This window comes from Microtus pennsylvanicus, chromosome 7 (assembly GCF_037038515.1).
Source record: "Microtus pennsylvanicus isolate mMicPen1 chromosome 7, mMicPen1.hap1, whole genome shotgun sequence".
NCBI lineage: Eukaryota > Metazoa > Chordata > Mammalia > Rodentia > Cricetidae > Microtus > Microtus pennsylvanicus.
The window spans coordinates 102,680,447-102,690,669 of NC_134585.1; positions in this window are offsets into that span (position 1 = coordinate 102,680,447).

Genomic DNA, 10,223 nt, shown 5'->3' on the forward strand with positions numbered 1-10,223 from the left:
CTTACTCGTTTTCATTCTCAGGACAGCTATGCTTTTATGATTCTAGTCCTGTTTGTTTCTTATATTTTTGTTTTATTTACCTTAGTTTCTATGGGTTTAACTTCTTAGTCTAACTTGAATACCAAAGAATGGGACAGGTACACATATATGTGTGTGTGCCATTTTGTATGAAAAACTAGAAAACGGGCACTAAGTAGCAAGTTACAAATCTCAGTTGTGTCTGTAAGTCTTTAACTCTCTAATCTGATGTTGCTGTGCTTTCTTTTACCTTACTGGTGTGTTTCACTCAAAGGCAGAATGAGTTGGATCAGCGGAATGGAAATTTAGAGCCATTCCAAGCTTAAGACTAATTCAATAATTGAAGTAGGCTAAAACGTCGAAATCTACATAGAACAACTACGGAACAAAGACTGCTCACAATGCTAATGACAATCCCAAATATGACTGTCAATGCAGAAGAAAGGACATTAGTCTTATGAACTAATTAAACTCTATGAACATTCTGAACCTGCTTGGCAGCATATTATTCTTAGAGCCTTTCTCTGTAAGAGCCAGCTGGACAACTCATTTCATTTGGTCTTATGAAACCCAGAACAGAGGAATCAGCTAAGTAATCTAGACACTAGACATCTGACCTGTAGAATTATGAGATAATAAACTTGTAGGGCTTCAAGCCCCTGAATTTGGGGTAATTTGTTTTTAGCAGTATAGGAAACTAGTATACTAAAATAGGACCTTCAGCATTTACTCCTCCCTCCATCACATACGAAGCCTTCACATGACGATAATCACATGACGATCTAAACTAAGTTGAACCCAACTTCTAGCCCACATAATTATTTTATGTTTTAAGACAGAGAAATTCTGAGTGACAACATAGAGCTTACTAAAAGATATGTGTAATGGATCCAATATTAAAAATACAAAATAAATGTCGTTGACTTGAGCTTTGATTGAAGATTGGAAACTTGAGAGAGCAGAAACTAGGGTTGGACACGGCAACATATGCCCGAAATTCCCACAGCCAAGAAGGGCAGAGACTGGAAGATCAAGAGTTTGAGACCATTCTGAGCTACATAAGAAACTTTTGTCTAAAACAAAACAAAAATAAATAAATAAATAAATAAATAAATAAATGAAGAAAAGAAAAGCATAGAAGAAAAAAAAATACCCAGAGCAGAAAACTGTCAGAAAGAATCACACGCTTGCCACAGGCATGACTCTATGAGAAGTGGTGTCTGGAAAACCAATGTCTATAGAACAAGGGGAAAATGGAGCTTTAGTATACAAGGCAAGCAAGACGCAGGAAAGAGAAGTCCAAGGAAAGCTGTACTCAAGGAGGACTCTAAGAGAGGTTTGTTTGTACCATGTTTATAGACGTTAAAATATATGTATATACTTTTGGAAAATCGTAACAAAAAAAATCACAGCCTTTTTAAAACAAATAAAATTTCAAAACAGAAGACATTGATTAAATAAGTAATGGCAAATCTACACTCTATAACCACATATGTGTACGGCTGCCTTCTAGATATGCAACCCCTAAATATAACTAAGCTTGCTGAAAACGGGAGGAAAGCCACGCTCACACTTCCGCTCTTCTCCTCTAAGGAGAGCCATAAGCCCTAGTTGATCTTTCCCAGATGTGGGTCATAAAATCCTCATTCCAGCAACATCCTCCCTGTATCTGGAAGAAAGAAATGTTCTAATCACTGAATCCCAAAGGAATCTTAATAAGTAGGTTTTGTTAAGGACCCTCCTACACTGTTTATCACTATTTTGTCCTTCGGTTGTACTGATGCATAATTGTAAAACAAAAAAATATATATATTTCTCTGCTTCTTGGTAAGGAACTCAGACATGAACCACCCAAGGAATGAGAAAACATTGCTACTTTTGCCATATAAATAAAGATAAATATATATGAATAAATAACAATATCTAGTAATTTCATAATTGAATAATTATGTACTATGAAAGATTAGTACTTTCAAAGTTTCCTATTATAAAAATATGTAAGGTAGATTCTTTCTAAATTTAACTTTAATGAAGTTATCTTCCCCCATGAAGAGTAGCTAAAAGTACTAAGTGCCGCCAAGAATAAATAAAATCAAGATGAAACATTCATCTGGCTTTTCATTGCAAAGATAATTTTCAACAAAAGCCATTTTTTATGAATTAGCAGAGATTTATGGAATAGATTAATGAATGAGAGTATTCACTTCATAGTGATGTCATGAGGATTAAGCAAGCAAAGACACTTGGGCAAAGAGTTTGATCAGTGCTTAATCACAGGGGAAGTTCAATAGAGCAACACTTAGAATAACTAACTTCTAGTCACATAGTAAGTACTTGAAGTTGGACAATTATTCAATTTTGGTTCATGTGTGTCACATCAGCTCTCATCAGCACTATTTTCTACTCATTGGTGTTTTACAAATTTTTAAAATAATCATTAATTTTATTCTTCAAAACCTGACAAGCTATGTATTTACTTTTAATAGTACCTTATCCAAACACTTTACCCCAAATTATAGCAAAGGCTCAGATAACATAATTAAGCCTCAGTAATTTGAATTCCTACTTTACATAAACACTACTTAACACAGGGCATGCGTTTGTTCCTTTATTGCTTCAAATTAACATTTTGAACACTTTTAATCTGGGAGTTGTGTAAAACGGAACATTTTAAAGGTGCTTTTGGCAGGTGTTTTGGCCTGCCTCACTGAAACTATTCATTAACACAGGGGGCATTTTCCACAGTTACAAGCCAAGCCAAAGGTAAATCTTACTGGAGAAACATTCCTGTTTACTTCTCAGAAATTATTAGATTTGAGATTGTAGTATTCCATTGTACACAGTACTTTTGTGTGTCAAATCATTAACAAAACCATATAGGAGCTAGGAATAACGGCCCACGTTACACAAAGGGTAGTGTAACAACGGAAGTCATAAAGTAAGTTATACTTCATGCATCTGTGTTGTAACTTATCTACATTACCATTGCCATTTTACTTTTATATGAAATAAATTTTTTCTCCTAGAAAATTAGTGTGAACATACATCATAGTTTGCAAGTGTGTTGGTACTGTCTCTCATATTATTCAAGGTTCTCCTGAAAAAAAGGCACACTTTATTTTAAGGAAACAGTTAATATTATTATGCAGGATGCAAAATAAAAAACGTGGACAGTGGTTGCATGCTTCAAAGCTCTATCTTGTGGAGGACAAGCCTGTTTGTCCCTGTCTGTTCAGGCCTTCAGCTGACTGAACGTAACCTACTTATATTGCTGAGGCTGGATAGATGCCTTACTTGAAAGAAATCACTGTTAACAACATGCAGAAACATTCTCACACAAACATCCATAATAATGATCTACAATATACCTGAGCAATGGGTCCAACTAAAATTGAACTAGTTAGGTATAAGTAATAACTATATCAAACTTTTCTTTTATTGAAAAGTTATTCTTTTCATACAATATATTCTGATTATGATTTCCCGTCTCTCTACTCCTCCCTGTTTCTCCCTACCTTCCCTCCCATCCAGATCCACCATCTTTCTTCCTTTCCATGATCCAATATCTCTCAGAGCTGCTATTGTTTTGTTCAATTTAAAAACTCAAAAATTCAAAGTCACCAAACACCATACAGGATCCAGACACCCTGTGTATTTCCCATCTTTATGTGGTTTATTTTTTTTAATATTAATTTATTATCTTTTTAAAGACTTTTTTCTTTTTTATTGTTTTTATTGAGCTATGTACATTTCTCTACTTCCCTCCCTTCCTCCCCCACTCTTTCTACCCTGTCCCATACTCCCCACGCTCCCAATTTACTCAGAAGATCCTACCTTTTTCCACTTCCCGTGTAGATTAGATCCAAGTATATCTCTCATAGTGTCCTCTTTGTAGTCTAAGTTCTCTGGGATTGTGAACTGACCTGCAGAGGTCACCAGTCTGGGCCTCATCTCGTGGAGGTCACTGGCCTGGGCCTGCTCTCATGGAGGTCGCTTGCTCAGGCCTGCTCCCAAGAAGGTTGCTGGATTGGGCCCAGTTCCACAGAGGTCGCTAGCTTGGTCCTGTTCCCTCGGAGGCCACTTCCTTGTACCAGCTCCTGTGGATATCACTGACTCAGGCCTGGTTCTGTGGAGTTCATTCCCTCGTACCTCAAGACTTTATTATTTTTAAACTATTTTTATGACTGCCTTTAACTACTGTTTCTTTCCTTAGACCAATTTTCAAACATTGTATAACTGTTTAGCCTTTTTTTTCAGTATGTACCTGGATTTATGCACGCCTGTAACCTTCTGTAACCATTTGAACCAAATCTTAAATAGTTAGCTGGCAGTTAGGCTACATGCTTATAGCCCTGGTGAATGGCTCTAGTTCCCTGAGATTGGGCCAGCAGGCTACCATACTGGTTCTAGGCTGCAACTGTTGTTTTCCTTTCTGTGAGTCTAGCTTTATGACTGCCAAATCTACCTGCTCCAGCTCTGGGAAGGTGCTGAGACCACTTCCCAGAGTCCCCCTGAGCATCAGCCAGCTTCAGTGAGTACTCACGGAAAGTCCCAGATGGCACCTGCGGTGAAGCTCTCTGATGTGACTTCTCTTGTCTGGGTAGTCCTGTTCCATGTTGGTGTTAGGAATATTTCCTAACCCAGCTCTCTGATGACACAAAAATTCCCTATCAAGCCAAATCAAAACAAGCCAAATTAAGAAATATCCAGGTTTAATGGGAAATCTGCACTCTCGGGTGGCCCTGAGGGGAAAACGGAAAGCTGCGGGACCGCGACCCCCGGGAGGAAAAAAAGGAGACCACATGTTCTTCTTTAAGTACCCTGGGGAGTGGTCCTGACCTGGCCTGCTGGGATTTGAAGTCCAGACCAGGCCTGGGGGCTGAGATAGATGCCAGGGACTGGGGTCTAAGCTCCCAACCTAACATTCCAGACTCTTTGGCTATAGGGGTGACAGAAAATTGGAATGGTAATTATGATAAACACTTAGGCTCTCTTTGGGAACAAAGGGCGTAGACTCAAATCCAGCTACTTCCTGCGGGCTCGGGGCGGCATGGGGAAGGGGAGAGCCAGGTGTCTATGTTTAGCGAGATGTGTGGCTGGAAAGGCATCCCTTGAACTGTCATCCCTGAGAAGGCAGGAATCTGTTCCTTGGGAGAGATGAGAAGGCAGGTGTCTAGGAAAAAAAATTGTTATCTCTAAAGATGAGTATGCCAGAATGAGGAGCAGGTAGGCCCTTCATTGCATCCTGGAAAACCGGAGGGTGGAAGGTCCTGTCTGCCGGACAGACCAAGTGTCTTGAGTAGGCACCCCCTTGAGCCTGGAGAGATGGTACCAGCATGGGTGTCCCAAGAGCTTGGCAGCCAGGGGTGTGGTGAGGATTACCATGTGAGGTCCTGTCCATTGAGGCTCGAGAGACCTAGGAGTTAACTGAATAATCTGTCCCCTGGGGAGAGCGGGGGCAGGTTTAGGGGCATTAGGGTCCACTGGTATGGGGGCAGGGAGACAAATGTCAGCGTGTGAACGAAGAAGGGACCTTAAAAGGGAGAGGTAGGGTAGGTACCCCGCCAGTGGAGGAGTTTGAACTCGGAGGTGATGGTTAAGGAGAAAGGGCCTGCCATAAAGCAGTTCAAAAGGGCCCAGGTCCGTAGGGGAATGTGGGGTGGCCCTGAGGCGAAGGCCAAGATGACCTTAGTTCAGTGGAGAGCTTGGTAGGTTGTTGTTTGATGAATCCCATTGTCCAGGAGATGTTGAGAGCTTCTGACATGTGCTCCATGACCCTGAGCCACCGCATCTGCTGTTTCCCTGGAGACTGGAAACGCTTCTATCTATCCTATAAAAGTGTCCACAAGTGTTAAGGGACAACAGAGATTTTTATGAGTAGGCATATGGGTGAAATTAACCTGCCAATCTTTGTCCGGTTGGTGTCCATGAAGCTGGTGTATGTGGAGAGCTCCTTGTGGGTTGGCCTGGGCACAAGTCTGGCAGGAGGAGTGAACCTGTAAAATAGAATCTTGGAGATGGGTGGGGTTAAAAGGAGCTCCAAGAAGTGGAACAAAGCCTTTGAGGAAGCAGATAAGGATATCTCCACCCAGTAAATGTGCTGGGTGCTGGGCAAGCCGGTATCGCTAAGAAAGAATGAGAGAAAAATTGTACTACAAGAATGTAGGACAGTGGCAGAGTTTTAAGTGGGAAGGAACAGGTCCCGTCTACCCCTATAACTGAAATTGGTGAGGGAAACTTAAGACCCGAGTGAAAATAAAAGTAATGGACTTACCTGCCACCTGTAGCATGAGCCTAGGCTAGGAGAGGGTTACGGGACATACCCAGAACCAGAAGATTGGGCAGCGTCAATCTTCTGCAAGGCTGAGGCGTTTGAAGGCTAGCACAGTTTCACTTGCCGATGACGACGAGGCCAGACTTTCATGGCTTAGCATAGAGGACAAGCCCTCACGGGGGCATTGTGATTTCCAGTGTCCAGGTTGCTGGCAGATAGGACACAACCTCAGAGCAGGTGTAGTGCAATATTATGCCATGTGAGCATTTAGGCCACACTTGATAGAGCTGTGATTGACTTCCCTTGTCCCTTACTGTGACCTTAGGGCAGCTGGTAAAGCCTGGGCCTGAGATTATTGTAGCTTTGTCTGTCAGGAAGACTCAGCTGATTTTTTCGGGCATTAAAAACTTTAAAGGCCATTTTCACCAATTCCCGAATGGGAGTTTGGGGACCATCCTCAACCTCCTTCTTTTTTTTTTTTTTTTTTTTTTTTTTATAATATCTGGTACTGACTGAGGAAGCAAAATGATTAGTAGAAAACAAATCTAGAAACTTTTCTACCTGAGAGATTTGGAAGAGAAAAGGGAACAGGGGAGAGACTAGCCCAGTGCACAGAGGGGGTCCAGGAGTGGAGCAGCAGGGTTGGAGGGGGAGGGGAAGGTGGAAGTTGACCTTGAACTTCCAAATTGGGCTAGGGAGGGGAAAGAACACAGCGCCACTAGAAGGGGTTAGGAGTGTGGGCTTGAGGGAATGGGGGAGGGGCCAGCGCAGTGCTAGAGAGGCTGGCTAAGGGGGGGGGGGAACGAGAGCACAGAGACCAAAAAACCATGGACAAAAAGCCATATATATGTAAGTTTTGTTTATTTGTATCAGGCAGGCTCAATTTAAAAGATTTCTATAAGAGGCTTACAGGGGCAAAAACAGACCTGGCTTTGAACTGGAAGTGCCCATTTTAGAGTCTATGCCCAACCATGTGGCCTAAGTCCATTTCAGAGCGTCCTCCAAAGTGGCTCTTAGGTCCAAAAGGGGTTGCGGAGATTGAATGCCCCGTGTCCCGATACAAACAGATCTCCGCCTCAGCCAACCCAGATTCCACATAATTGACTGCAATGGAAATCCGAAAACAACAAAAATAAGTACGAATAGGTCCCCCAAAACCCTATAGCATAGACAAGAAAAGGGACTCACCAAGACTCAGCTGCTGTAGCCCAGAAGCCGGTTTTAAGCGTGGGTGTAGAGACCTCGAACTGCAGACTAGGCCTGCACGAGGCCTGCCACGTGGAAAGGACCTGCCCTAGCTCAGCGAAAACCTCCAAATGTTAGGAGTGTTTCCTAACCCAGCTCTCTGAGGATGCAAAAATTCCCAATCAAACCAAATCAAAACAAGCCAAATTAAGAAATATCCAGGTTTAATGGGAGATCTGCACTCTTGGGTGGCCCTGAGGGGGAAACCGGAAAGCCGCAGGACCACGACTCCCGAAAGGGAGACCACGTGTTCTTCTTTTGGGGGAATCACTTAAGTACCCTGGGGAGTGGTCCCTGGCCTGCTGGGATTTGAAGTCCAGACCAGGCCGGGGGCTAAAATAGAAGCCAGGGACTGGGGTCTACACTCCCAACCTAACAGTAGGAGCACCAAATATATCTTGTCTGATGTTCTTTGGGACCTCCAGCTTCCCAATAATGACACGGAGACTTATTATTGATTATAAAAGATTGGCTTTTAGCTTAGGGTGTTTTTTTTTCCAGCTAGCTCTTATAATGTAAATTAACCTGCTTCCATTAAACTACATTCTGACACATGGCTCATTACCTTCCATCCATAATATATGTCTGCATGTCTTGCTGGCATCTCTCACCTCTGTTCTTCCCAGAGTTCCTCTCTCCCTGGAAGTCTTGCCTATTTTCTCCTGCCTAGCTATTGGCCATTTAAGCTTTTTATTAAACCAATCTGAATGACATATCTTCAAACAGTATACAAATATCCTCCAATGAAAGAGAGAGAGAGAGAGAGAGAGAGAGAGAGAGAGAGAGAGAGAGAGAGAACCCCTGAAATGATATTGTGAGACCAAAAAACCTCCAATGACATCACTGAGTTTGTTTTCTGTTGACCATTATCTTACTTAGAGTTTCTATTGTGTATTTCTGTAATGAAACACTATGACCAAAAGAAGTTGGGGAGAAAACTATTTATTTGGCTTCCCTTTCCACATCACAGTCCAGCATTACATGGAGTCAGGACAGGAACTCAAGCAGGACAGAACCTGGAGGAAGGATATAGAGGCCACAGAGGAGTGCTGCTTACTGTCTTGCTCATTGAGGCTTGCTCAGCCAGCATTCTTTTTTATTTTTAGCTTTTTACTGATTTGTTGTGAATTTAATATCATGCAATCTAATCTCTCCATTTATGCCCTCATCCCTTGCAAAATCCCCCTCAAAAGAAAACAAAAGGTAAAAACCATAAAAAAATTAAAAAGTATCTTGCCTTGGAAACTGCAGTGTGTTATGATGTGTTACCCAGTCTACCATTTCACTCAAATAGTGTTAGTTTTGCCCAAATAGCATTACTTGCAAATGTTCATTGTGATGAGTCCATTGGTCTAGTTTGAGGTCTTTGGCTTCTGCTCCACTATCAATACTAAATTCTAAGTGGGACTCCTGTCAGATATCCTGTTGTTGCCCTGTGTCATGGAGATTCCACAGCTTTGGGTCTGCAGGATGCGCCCCTTCCCATGCTCTAGCAGTTCTTAGGTGGGGTAGATGCTGAGGTGAGCCAGTCCAAAGACCTGGAGTTTGACCTGGGTGGCAGTTGAGGCAGTTAGCCAGCCTGCTCTCCTACATCCATTCAACCAGGACCAGCTGTCCTGCTTTGCCCAGGTAAGAACAGGACTAACTGTCCTGGCTGTGGTAGTTGACAAGGGACAGGATCAACTCTCCACCACTTAAGCTATTGGGTGAGCTCTCCCAAACCCATACCACCAGGGCCAAGACTCTACCACTGCCCTGGTGAGGGAAGAGAACCTAGCACTCTCCTGAGTGTTGTAGCCAACGAGGGGTGGAACTAGCTCTTCTACAGGCCTTAAGCAGCTTGGAGCAGGTTGGGTGTTGCAGTTACCTGGTGCCCATACCACTAAAGGTTGACATGGGTTGGGGCCAGCTCTCTGGAGTTCACACCCTCAGATAGCTTATCCTCACCTGTACCACCACGACCAGATCTACTGTCCTGCCCAGGAGAGGTTTGAGGCCTGCTCTCAAGTATTGCAGCTGGTGAGGTGTCACCTCTCCCACAACCATGCCCTCAAGCCCCAGTCCTCCCTCTCTTACTAGAGAGAGGGGGCCACCTCCACCTGGAGCTGCAGCCAGTGAGGGGTGAGGCCAGCTCTACACAACCCTCAGACTTCACCATGGCCTCAGGCGATAGCCCAGACCAGGAATGTCCCTAATGCCTTTGGTGGTAAAAAGGGCCACAGACATCTACCCAGACTGCTGTTGCTGCATGGCCATGGACCCAGAAATGGCTGTTGGTGGCAGAATGGGTCCAGGCATCTCTGTGGCCTCAGGTGCAGACTACTCACATCAGGTTGTTCCTCACCACCCTTGCTTCTCCAGTTCTGCCTCTCTTCATAGTGCACAAGTCATTCTGCTTCTCTTTCCATACATCGCTCCATCATGCACTTGCTCATCTCCATGGTACCCACCCTGCCTTGTTGCATGGCTACAGGCAGGGTATCTCAGGTGTCTTCTACCTGCCCAGGTGTCTTCTACCCACCCAGGTGATTAGTATATGTGGGCCTGTGAGCATTCTTATAGAATCCAGGACCACCAGCCCAAGGATAGCACCACGCTCAGTGGACTGAGTCGTCCCTCATCAATTACTACTTAAGAAAATGCCTGTCAGCTTGACCTTTGAAAGACGGAATTTTCTCAATTGAAG